Raw genomic sequence first — 13,301 nt, forward strand, 5'->3', positions numbered from 1 at the left:
ATGCCCTCCTACAGGGTATCTTCCTGACCCAGGGAGTGAAACCGCATTTTTTACCTCTCCTGCATTGACAGCTGGGTTCTTTACCACTAGCACCACCTGGGAAGCCCTCTGAGCACATTAGTTTTGGTCAAGTCAGGAAAGCCATGGCCACTCTATGTATTCCAAGAGATACTAGTTTTAATAAAGGAATTGTAAGTTTATACATCCATTGACATGGACTGGAAGTGAAGGTCTGAAAAAATGCCACAAGAGGTTAAAAAATTACATTGCAGTCAATGATCTCAGCTGCCTGCAACCTTCAAATGGGTATTTGCAAAGGATCACTTAGATATTATCAACTTGAATGACATCAGGAAAACTGTGCATTCCACATGCTTATAACTCTGAGACAGATGGTTTTTACAGGATATCATTTTAGAAGTCTCTGCAAACCCCTTCTCTACTGCTTACTTACAGTTCTGTTGCAACTGCCATCAGAAAATAAAGGCTTTTCCTTTTCTTCTGCTTTTCAGATCTCAAGTGAGAATCTCTTATTGTCAGATCTTTACCTAAGAATACACTGGAAACAGAGTCTCCCATGATTTGGAGGAAATTGTGAGGAGTGTTAGAATGTAGAGTTAACAACAAGACATCTGATAACCAGGGAAAATAAAAAATCTGATAAATTCGAAAGACATACATAATTACTTCAGAATGTTTTACTAGTTTAAATTCTAAGCATTTGACACTTATAAATATAAGCCTGAAACAAGTCATCTCTTTAATATAGTTGGAATCATCAATGCAGTCTCTTATAATATCAAGATATTCTAAGTTATTCTGATATATAAAATCATTCTGCAAATTGTTATCAAGGACAGCCAAGGGAAGTCCAAATGGTGAAGTTCCACACACAAAAAAATTTGTGTGTAAACATAACAGATGAGCCACAATAATTTTGGGGCAGGAATTTTAAGAGTGAGATATCAATATTTGCCAAAGCTCTAGTTGATTCATTTATTCACACTGCTATTTTAAAATATGTCATAGATTGCAATATATTAACTTGGAAAATCACTCTTTAATGTGATTTCCACAGTTATATATTCTAGGAATCTCACATGTGCTTTTAAAACACTAAAAAACAAAAAGAAAGAAAGAAAGAAAAACAAAAGCAAGAACATTTCAGTTTTTGCTTTAGGAAACTGAAGAATGTTTATGCTATTCGAACCAAAGATTTATTTTTAAAGAGTAATGTCACCCTCTTGTGGTGTTTTCAGATACTGCTGCTAAAGATAAAGATATTAAAGGGTATATTTGTATAATAGGGAAGTATTAACGCTTTTCAGTACTTGCCTCTCTTGCACGCGTGCATTCTTAGTTGCTTAGTTGTGTCCGACTCTTTGCAACCCTTTGGACTGTATCCCGCCAGGCTCCTCTGTCCATGGGATTTTTAAAGCAAGAATACTGGGAAGGGTTGTCATTTGACCCTCCACAGTATCTTCCTGATCCAGGGATAGAACTGCATTGCAGGTGGATTCTTTACCCACTGAGCCATCTTTGACCCTCCACAGTATCTTCCTGATCCAGGGATAGAACTGCATTGCAGGTGGATTCTTTACCCACTGAGCCATCGGAGAAGCCGTCTCAGTCAGGCAAAAATGTATTTAGCCAATGGTTGAGCACTTTTGTTTCAATCTTCATGTTAATAACTACTTCAAAGCATTTAAAATTTATTTTGTTTTAGAAAATACTATTACATGGAAGGCTTTTAATAATAATTTTAATATTACTGAAAACTTGTTTGTGATTATTGTCTTCTTCTCCCATATAAATGTAAGTTATATAAAATAGAGACATTGTCTTATTCACAGATTAACCTCCTGAGTTTAGAGAAGTGCACAGTCAGCCAACAGATGCCTGATGAATCAATGAATGCAAATGTGAGAGAATGGATGCTTTCTCTCTTTTGTAAATATTTCAAGATAAATAAATTCCAGAATTTTCCTGATTTTGTAACAAACTAAGCAAACCAGAACTTTGTAAAGTGACCTATTTCAGTAGTACATGAAGAACTTGAATTTGATTAATTATATTTTGAAAATATGAATTTATTTGGCTCAGCTGGTGATACAATGTAGTGGAAAAAGTGTAGCCTTTGGAGTTGATAAGACAATTTTCACTTCTAGCTTTGCTGCTACTGTGATTTGGGGTAAGTGGCAAACATTCTGAGGCGAGATTATTCTTTTTTTGATATTGGAGAGAATAATAACTTCCTTCATAGCACATTGACTGGCTAGAAATATGAGCTTTACTAATGTGATATAACTTTTATCAATGTTTATTAATTTTATAATTTGAATTATTCAAAACCCCCAAGTGGATTAGTCGCCAAACATTTAAAGGTGATACATCTTGTCATGTGTCATGGTAGTCCTAAATGGGGGGACTAAGCTGATAAAAAAATCTGTCTGCAATGTGGGAGACCTGGGTTCATTCCCTGGGTTGGGAAGATCCCCTGGAGAGCTAAAGTATGTATAGAACTTCTAAAAATATTCAAAAAAAATAAAGAACTCAATTTCCATCAGAGGGCAGCCAGAATGAAAACCACAATCACAGAAGACTAATTAAACTGATGACATGGAACACAGCCTTGTCTAACTCAGTGAAACTATGAGCCATACCATGTAGGGCTACCCAAGACAGATGGGTCATGGTGGAGAGTTCTGACAAAACGTGTTCCACTAGAGAAGGGAATGGCAAACCACTTCAATATTCTTGTTTTGAGAACCCCATGAACAGTATGAAAAGGCAAAAAAATATGACAGTGAAAGATAAACTCCTCAGGTTGGTAGGTGCCCAATATGCTACTGGAGAAAGAACTGACTCATTGGAAAAGACTCTGATGCTGGGAAAGATTGAAGGCAGGAGGAGATGGGGATGACAGAGGATGAAATGGTTGGATGGTATCACCAACTCAATGGTGAACAAACATATAAGACCTATTCTTCCTTTTCAAATGCTTATAGTTGAAAAAAATAGTTTAAAAACAGCAAATTAATATTATATGTTCTAGATTGAAACTCCAGTTAAGTTCAAGCCTGATATTTACCGAATTAAGTGGTGGCTCAGAGGGTAAAGCATCTGCCCGCAATGTGGGAAACCTGGGTTCAATCCCTGGGTCGGGAAGATCCCCTAGAGCAGGAAATGACAACCCACTCTGGTACTGTTGTCTGGAAAATCCCATGGACCGAGAAGCCTGGTAGGCTACAGTCGATGGGGTCGCAAAGAGTCACACGACTGAATGACTTCACTCACTCACTCAATATAATTTTAGGAAACTTCTGATGACAGTATTTAATGTTTTAGTATCATATTTTAGAAACAGAAAATGTCATTACTTTTAATGAAATGAGATATATTTTCAATCACACCAAGTATGTTTCTTTAACCCTTCAAAAAATATATCATAATCATGTGAGTTAGCAGATTTCATGACATAATATCCCTAGGTTTTTGCCTGCCACACCTAATGCAAAGAGCTGACTCATCAGGAAAGACGTTGATGCTGGGAAAGTTTGAGGGCAAGAGGAGAAGGGGGTGACAGAGAATAAGATAGTTGGATGGCATCACTGACTCAGTGGACATGCGTTTGAGCAAATTCTGGGAGATAGTGAAGGACAGGGGAGCCTGGTATGCTGAGTTAGACAAGACTTTAGCAAGTAAATAACAACAATCCCTTTAAAAGTATTCAGTTGGGGTAAATACTCTTTACTCCTTAGCTCCTATAAAAGCTTTCATTGGTCCCCTATTTGGTGCGTGCGTGTGTGTGTGTGTGTGTGTGTGTATGTGTGTGTTTCTACTTGCTCATAGGTAAGTCTTTCAAGACATTTTAACTTGTAGATGCTATCTTAATTTAGTAGTTGAAAAGTCAAATTCTTTACAAAAATAAAAATATCAAACTCAATTTAGGGTTTGTTTTTCTTGCCTCAGTGCTATTCCAGATTTCCCACAGCTGGTTTACACTTTGGCTTCCATCATGGTCAACAGAAGAGGGTGGAAAGAGAGGAAATGTGATTAGTTAATCTCTGTCTGTGGATCCTTTCCAGCCTTCCAGCCCTGGCAGATGGTTTAAGGCAACTCTCTGCAGGGTTCTTCATGGGGACTTTTGCTGTCTTTCTCCCTTGAAGTTCCCTGATGTGTATGACTGTTTGTGACAACCAGGGTATCAGGAATTATACCTCCGGTTTCTTTCTGCTCCCCAATTACATGAGACTCCTATCCCTGGAAAACATTGGTGCAACTCATGTCTGAAAACCCTCAGAGTGCAAACCTATCTCATGGCAGTGACTTTCCTGAAATCTGCCCCAAAACAGTCCATCTGCTTTTTCCTTGGTCTCTGGATTTTTCCAGGTAGGAGACATACTCCTAGTTCAAAGGCAGTGTTGGCTTTCTCAGACATTAGTCGGGCCCCATTCACCTATGTCTGCAGAACTGGAAGAATAGTCTCCTTCTGAAACCTCCATGGAGGTCTCCTTTTGTGGCTTGAAATGGAGAAAGGACCTCATGCCTCCCCTTTGGCAAGGGGGAAGGCAAAATCCCTCATCAAAAAAAGTTTATTTTGTGATGTTCCATTTTTAATTATTTTATACTCTCAAACTAGGAGCAAGAGTTCAAGAATTCTAGACCCAATTATCTTGTGGAATATTGTATTTTGGCCTGGCATTTTTGGTGGAGTTTCATATGTCATAGAACTTCTGCTTCAGTGTCAAATCATATTTTAACACTCAGTTCTACATCTTCTGATGTGAAGCATCAAGCCCTGCTGTGGGAAACTTTCATACCCTAGCAAGCAAACAGCTGTTTCAGTGTTACGTCTTTTCCAAGATCTGGATAAAACTAAACCCAAGGGACATCATTAATTTCTAGCATCATCTTTTAGTTCTTTTTCTCAACATCAGAGTCTGTACAGTTTAAGTTTCATTTTAAGATAAATGATTTTTCACCCTGTGTGATAGATAACTTACATACAAAAAGTCATTTCTGCCCATTTGAAAGAATAGGTCTGTTACAGAAGGTTAGCAAAGGTCAAGTAGAGAAAACACACTTGATGTTTACAAGAGACTGTCAACTGCACAAGTTGATGTTGAATGATATGTGAATCCAGTAGCAGAAATGAGAAATTACGTGTGAAATGTAATGATATAAACTAAATTACAGAATAAAATGAAAAGAGCTTAATCAGGAACATTTATAAGCACAGTGAGTCATTAAACTGCCAACAGTCTGAAAGAGCCAAGGCTGCAAGGACATCGTTTGCCCTTTTAGAGAATTCTCTAGGGACAAATCTTACTGAGATTTTAGAAGAAAAAAAAAAATCAATAGACTTTAAAAATTCTGAAGTGCTTATTTGGCTGAATTAATATGGTTGTTTTTTTTTTTTTAAAGAATTTAAGGCAAAAGATAAGGTAACTTAATTAAATGATCACAAGTTTTCATGATAATAAATATTAACACATACTGAAATTATCTTTATTGGTCATCATAAGGCCATCTATCTCCTTTTCTGTGATTTTCTCATATTGATTCAAATGTAATTTAAGGCAGCTAGATAACAAGACCAAATTTGTGCTGGATTTCTTCCATATGCATTTTTTTTTCTGACAATTAGACCCAAAATGAGTTTAAAGGAAGTTGGGTAAGAGGAAATTTTGGACTGGAGTAAGTCATGTAAGGCAGTGTCTCCTTATTTTAACAAAACAAAATCAATTATTTTGTATTCCTTGTTAGTATAAAAAAATCCCTAACTAATTCCTTGTTAGTATATAAAAATCTCTCTCTCTCCATATATATATGGAGAGATAGAGTCTATTTGTATAGCATTACTATGAAAATTGAAATGGAAAATCAAAGTAGAACCGTCTGCATACTCAGTGGTGGTACAAGTGAATTTTGTCTAATAACTTTGTGGGGTTCAACACAGCCTTTCCCCTTAAGACTACTTCCTTCTGTTTGGCCCTGTGCCACTACAATGCAGTAAACTGAGAAACGGCCTAGTGGACAAAGCCAGGCCAGTGTGGAGCCCACCTTGTGTATTACCCTTGTTTCAAGATTCACAATAGTCCCTCAATTCCTGAGTGTGTTGCTTGCTTTCTAGTGGCATCAAGTAGTTTATCCCACTCCCTGCTCTTCTAACTCTTAACAAATTGAGAGTTAGTTAGATTAGATTCAAGCTACTTCATCATACACAGAAGCAGAGGTCCTATCTTTATATCCTGTTCTTTGTGCCTTGCTATCATCTAGGTGGCATCTCAGGGTCCCAATATTTTGGTAAGTACATTCAGGACTCATGCTGGAACCAGCACTTGGTTATCTCTGCGATTTCTTTTCTGTTCTTTTCCAAATTATTGCTTTCATTAAGTGAGCAACGTGTTTAAATAATTATTCTTAGTATATGTTATTGGATATTGTAGTTTTATCAATGGAAAGTTGAATAATTCTAATTTGCAGAATTGGTAAATCTATATGCATGCCAGAATTGTGGCTCTGCAAGCAAACATAAGCAAATTACTCCCATGTTTAAAATTATTACTTCTCCAGATCCTTCCAAATTCTAAATTCCTGAGCAACTCATTTTTTTTCCCTTTCTTTTTGACAGCACAAAATCACCCATGCTCACATAAGGAATGAAACTGAGTCATTTATGGAAACATGGATGAACCTAAAGGCTGTCATACAGAGTGAAGTAAACCAGAAAGAGAAAAAAAAATTGCATATTATCGCATAAATGTGAAGTCTAAAAAAAATGGTGTGGATAAACCTGTTTGCAGGGCAGGAATAAAGACATAGATGTAGAGATTGGACATGCAGAGAATAGCACAGTGGGGGATGGGGAGGGTGGAATGGATTGGGAGACTAGGACTGACATACACACAGGACCATGTATGAAACAGAAAGCTAGTGGGAACCTGCTTTAGCACAGGGAGCTCAGCTTGATGCTCTGTGATAACCTAGAGGCCATCTCACTCAGGGAGTGGGGGTGGGGGTCCCAGAGTGGGGGAATATATGTATACACATAGCTGATTCACTTCATTGTACAGCAGAAACTATCACAACATTGTAAAACTATACTCCAATTAAAAAAAAAAATCATCTGTGCTCAGACATACCATACTACCTCAGAGCCAAGAGCCTTTACTTTTGCTGTCTCTTTTTTTTAGGACAACTTTGCAATTTCACACTGTCCTTCAGATAAATAAAACCACCCATTTTGCATACCAACTCAGCGAAGTCTTTCCTAACAACTCTCCAAGACACACATGTGTGTGCACACACACACACATCTTGCTATCAGTGTACTCACTATAATTATAGATCCTGGGCCCTGGAATTTCCTGTCATTTTTGAGTCCATATGTTCTTTCTCAAACTACATTTTATACATCTTAAAATTTTAGGATGGCCCTTTTACTTCTATTTTGCTGTGTATTACAGTTTCATGACACATAAACCAAAATATTATTTTGTTTTATTAATAATAATCAAACAGCTGCAGAAATAGTGACTGATATTAATTCAGTCAGTAGATTTTATCTTTTTTAACTCTCTTGTTCATATTGACACAATAAACTGCTTAAACCATCGTATATTAAACTCTCAAAATCATTTTTCATTGAATAAAAATTTAAAAAATAGCACAGCACAATCACCATTGATCATGAGATCAATATTGGATTGCTCTAGAGGGCAATTAGATATTCAGCGACTTAATTTAAAATAATTTGCAAAATATTCTCCAAGCATGAATGAAATTTAAAAAGAAATGTGACCTACATAATACAATAATGATATTTATTAATTTCTTTGTTGTCCTAAACGAGACTTCAAAAGAGGTGAGTTCGTCAATATCAAATAACAGTCTGCTTTATAATCATGCTGAACATATGTTTGCCTTGGTTAGCCCATATTTTCTGTTTTCATAAATTATAAGTAGATATATACTGGGAAACTTATACCATTCTCAGCAGATTTCAAACTGTGCTGGTAGGCTTTGCATTTGACATAAGAAGGGATATTTTTAGGGTTTGGTTTAATCTTCTTATCTGTTCATGTAAATTTTTTTCCAAATTGTTATTCTCATGTACGTTCTCTATACTTTTTGCTTCTCATATATCTCCCTTGGTGGTGGTGGTGGTTTAGTCGCTAAGTTGTATCTGACTCTTGTGACCCCATGGACTGTAGCCCACCAGCCTCCTCTGTCCATGGGATTTCCCAGGCAAGAATACTCGAGTGGGTTGATGTTTCCTTCTCTGGGGGATCTTCCTGAACCAGGGATTGAACCCGTGTCTTCTGCATTGGCTGGCAGGTTCTCTACTACTGAGCTACCGGAAAGCCTTAAGCAATTCTTAAAATAGAGCAAATGTTTTAGAACGTGGGTTGATTGAATTATTTCAATCATGGCTGCGCTTTGCACATTTAATGTTTCTAAAATTTGTCCCAGCATCTTTAGATACATAGTGCACAAATATTCTATGTTCCTTCATGGTGATTACACTCTACTGAACTTTTCTCATGTGATACTTCTAGAGCTAGATTAGTCCTGATCTAGTCCTGGCCAGTTTGCTTTTCTTACTAACTTCTGAATGTGCTTGTCTCTCATCAATATTCTTGATCCATCTTTGTAGTTATACTCCCATTTTAGTCCTCCTATTTGATTGTTTTCAATACTCATTAGTAGCTAATTTCTTCTATTGCTATACATAATTCTGGCATTTTTACACTTCTGAGAAATTTAACAACTTATTTTAAGTGATTTTATACTGAAAATGCAACAATATGTAGTTCCTTTAAGGAACTATTACATCTTATAATTTATAGGCAACTGTTTCACATGTTCACATTGATAGTGTAGGCAAGGTTCAGTTCAGTTCAGTTCAGTTCAGTCGCTCAGTCATGTCTGACTCTTCGTGACCCCATGAATTGCAGCACGCCAGGCCTCCCTGTCCATCACCAACTCCCAGAGTTAACCCAAACTCATGTCCATCAAGTCAGTGATGATGGACATCCATACATGACCACTGGAAAAACCATAGCCTTGACTAGACAGACCTTTGTTGGCAAAGTAATGTCTCTGCTCTTCAATATGCTATCTAGGTTGGTCATAACTTTTCTTCCAAGGAGTAAGTGTCCTTTAATTTCATGGCTGCAATCACCATCTGCAGTGATTTTGGAGCCACAAAAAATAAAGTCTGACACTGTTTCCACTGTTTCCCCATGGGAAATATCCCATGAAGTGATGGGACCAGGTGCCATGATCTTCGTTTTCTGAATGTTGAGCTTTAAGCCAACTTTTTCACTCTCCACTTTCACTTTCACCAAGATGCTTTTGAGTTCCTCTTCACTTTCTGCCATAAGGGTGGTGTCATCTGCATATCTGAGGTTATTGATATTTCTCCCGGCAATCTTGATTCCAGCTTGTGCTTCTTCCAGCCCAGAGTTTCTCATGATGTACTCTGCATATAAGTTAAAAAAGCAGGGTACAGCCTTGACGTACTCCTTTTCCTGTTTGGAACCAGTCTGTTTTTCCTGTAAGCAAATAACACATGCCTATTTAAACTTGGGTTAAAGGTATTAACATTTATACACCTAGGTTTTAAAATTTCTGTGGGTGGGTTTTGTTTTTCCTGCAGCAGTGTCAGGATCACAGTTCCCATCCTCTCCATACCTCTCCTTGATTGTTTGATTAGTCAGTTCAGTCGCTCAGTCATGTCCGACTCTTTGTGACCCCGTGGACTACAGCATGCCCTTCCTTGTCCATCACCAACTCCCGGAGCTTACTCAAACTCATGTCCACTGAGTTGGTGAAGCCATCCAACCATCTCACCCTCTGTCATTCCCCTCTCTTCCTGCCTTCATTCTTTCCCAGCATCAGGGTCTTTTCAAATGAGTCAGTTCTTCACATCAGGTGGCCGAAGTATTGGAGTTTCAGTTTCAGCATCAGTTCTTCCAATGAATATTCTTGGCTGATCTCCTTTAGGATGGATTGGTTGGATCTCCTTGCAGTCCAAGGGATTCTCAAGAGTCTTCTCCAACACCACAGTTCAAAAGCATCAATTCGTTGCAGTCAGCTTTCTTTATAGTACGACTCTCACATCCATACGTGACTACTGGAAAAACCATAGCTTTGACTAGACGGACCTTTGTCAGCAAAGTAATGTCTCTGTTTTTGTGAATACAAAGTAATGGAGGTAGTAAACATGATTGTTTTTCACCAAAACTAAATCTCTAAAATGAAAGATGGATATAATTATGTTAAACTTCCAGTAGAGCCATTGATTTTATTGCTACTCTTCACCTATGTATTTTTTCCCAAAATACTTCATAAAATTAAAATGAAAAGTGTTTAACTCACATACAAAAGGATGCCAACATTTAACTAATTATGGCATTAAGCTTGAAAATTTCAATTTAAAACTTAAACATGATCTAAAGCAAGACGACAAAATTTTGATCTCTGGAAAATAATGCAAGATGCGAAGCTAAAACCAATTAGCTAATTTTCCAAAATGGACTTTAAGTGATATGACATATACTAATAACAATAAACTAACCAGGCAAACCCATGGACTTCCCTGGTGGCTCAGATGGTAAAGCGTCTGCCTACAATGAAGGAACCTTGGGTTTGATTCCTGGGTCGGGAGGATCCCCTGGAGAAGGAAATGGCAACCCACTTCAATATTCTTGCCTGGAAAATCCCATGGACGGACAATCCTGGTAGGCTACAGTCCATGGGGTCGCAAAGGGTCAGACAGGACTGAGCTACTTCACTTTCACTTTCACAACCATGCAAACCAAACAAAATGTACAGCTTAATTAAACTTCTTTGATAACAAATTTTGAGCAATACATTACAATTGAAATTAGAAAGAAATCACTAAAGTAAAGGCATAAAATTTCGTATGAACATTTAAAACATTAGTTCTCATAAACAAAGTTATGTTGTAGAAATATATGATTAAAAAAACAAATAAATCAGAGATATGATAGACACAATGTAAAATATTTAGTGACTGTAGGTACATTTTCAATGTAATTTGTTGTTACATTTCTCACTAAGTGAGCTAAATCTTTCCAGATACATGTTATAAAAGAAATTTATATCCAAATAATATAATTTACTTACAGGAAAAGCTGAGCAATGCTTTGTGTGGCATTAGGTGTCTGAGACGTATCACAAAAGCAGTTAGATCACACCAGAAACCAGCTGTATAGCAAAACAATTACTTATATCTAAATGATAAAAGTCTTGTAATATAGGGACAATACTGGGTTACAAACTGTAACATTTTAATGAGCAACATAGAAAAGGAATAGAATGAAGAAGAGAAATGGCACATTTGCAAGGGACATGTACAAGTGGAGGAAGGGAAAAAAGAGAAGATAAGAATACTGAACTGTGATAACATGGGGCTTTCTAGGTGGCTCAGCGGTTAAAGAATCCACCTGCAATGCGGGAGTGCAAGAGACATGGGTTTGATTTCTGAGTGAAGAAGATCCCCCAGAGAAGGGCGCCGCAACACACTCCAGTATTTTTGCCTAGAGAATCCCATGGACTAGAAGAGCCTGGCGGGCTATGGTCTAGGGTTGCAAAGAGCTGGATGCAACTGAGCACACATGCACGTGATAGAATGTTGACAAGTTCTGGCTTTCAACCAGAAAACTTCCTACATCATTTTATTAATTTATGTGTATGTGCTCCTCCTCAAAACAGGATATATATGAAAAGAAAGCCCATCATCAGCAGTTGAAATGTATTTGTTTTGTTTCATACAAAATAAGTTTGTACGTAGTAAAGATTATGCTTCACCCATCTGAGAAATCATTCATTATATATTAAAATTAAAATAAGTAAATTTAAAAACCATTCAATTATGGTTGGTAAGATTATTAATTATTGAGACAGAAACATTTACACACCTCAAACTATGCATCAAATTTCAAATGGACTAAGAGTCAAAGGTAAAAATCTCATAAATGATTACATAGGTATCTATGTAATTATATGTCTAATCTTCTGATGGCAAAATATTTTACTACTATTAAAATACATGAAAAAAACTGAATTAAAAAACTTTCTGGCCACTTAATATTATAATGATTAAAAACAAAATAGTTATATTCAGTGCTTGTGATTGAGGATTGCTTTTTACCAGGATCTCACCTATATGATTCTTCTTCCATGAAGTGACTAAAACCTGTGTATTTACATAAACTGAATCCTTGATGATCATGTTTCTATTGAGTTGTCATGTAAAAATTTCCAGTGTACTAGCATTCACTTAAAAGGAATACTAAGCAGTGCCTACAATGTGGGAAAAATCAAGAGAGTTCCAGAGAAACATCTATTTCTGCTTTATTGACTATGCCAAAGCCTTTGACTGTGGATCACAATAAACTGTGGAAAATTTTGAGAGAGATGGGAATACCAGACCACCTGACTTGCCTCTTTAGAAATATGTATGCAGGTCAGGAAGCAACAGTTAAAACTGGACATGGAACAATAGATTGGTTCAAAATAGGAAAAGGAGTACGTCAAAGCTGTATATTGTCACCCTGCTTTTTTAACTTCTATGCAGAAAATTGATGCTTTTGAACTGTGGTGTTGGAGAAGACTCTTGAGAGTCCCTTGGACTGCAAGGAGATCCAACCAGTCCATTCTGAAGGAGATGAGCCCTGGGATTTCTTTGGAAGGAATGATGCAAAAGCTGAAACTCCAGTACTTTGGCCAGCTCATGCGAAGAGCTGGCTCATTGGAAAAGACTCTGATGCTGGGAGGGATTTGGGGCAGGAGGAGAAGGGGACGACAGAGGATGAGATGGCTGGATGGCATCATTGACTCGATGGATGTGAGTTTGGGTGAACTCCGGGAGTTGGTGATGAACAGGGAGGCCTGGCATGCTGTGATTCATGAGGTTGGAAGCGTAGGACACGACTGAACTGAACTGAGCAATGCAGGAGACCAGGGTTCAGTCCCTGGGTCAGGAAGATCTCCTGGAGAAGGAAATGGCAACACACTCCAGTATTCTAGCCTGGAAAATCCCATGGATGGAGGAACCTGGTAGGTTAGAGTCCGTGGGGTCGCAAAGAGTTGGACGCAACTGAGCGACTTCACTTTCACTTTCATTTTCAAGCAGTGCATCAGGGATAATGTCTGGTCTTCAATATATTTTCCTTATTCTCATTGAGTAACAATGGGCCAATTGGCTATAAGGATTTAGAATCAATCCCATCAGCCAATATTATTATCCCTTCACTAAAACTTCT

General features: G+C 37.5%; 1 protein-coding gene across 1 annotated transcript in view; it reads right to left on the bottom strand.

Moving 5' to 3' along the window:
• Positions 1-13,301, bottom strand: part of PIK3C2G (phosphatidylinositol-4-phosphate 3-kinase catalytic subunit type 2 gamma) — a 651,998-nt gene that overhangs the window by 564,243 nt on the left and 74,454 nt on the right. The gene's annotated exons all lie outside the window — the stretch shown is intronic.

This window comes from Ovis canadensis, chromosome 3, assembly GCF_042477335.2.
Source record: "Ovis canadensis isolate MfBH-ARS-UI-01 breed Bighorn chromosome 3, ARS-UI_OviCan_v2, whole genome shotgun sequence".
Lineage (NCBI taxonomy): Eukaryota > Metazoa > Chordata > Mammalia > Artiodactyla > Bovidae > Ovis > Ovis canadensis.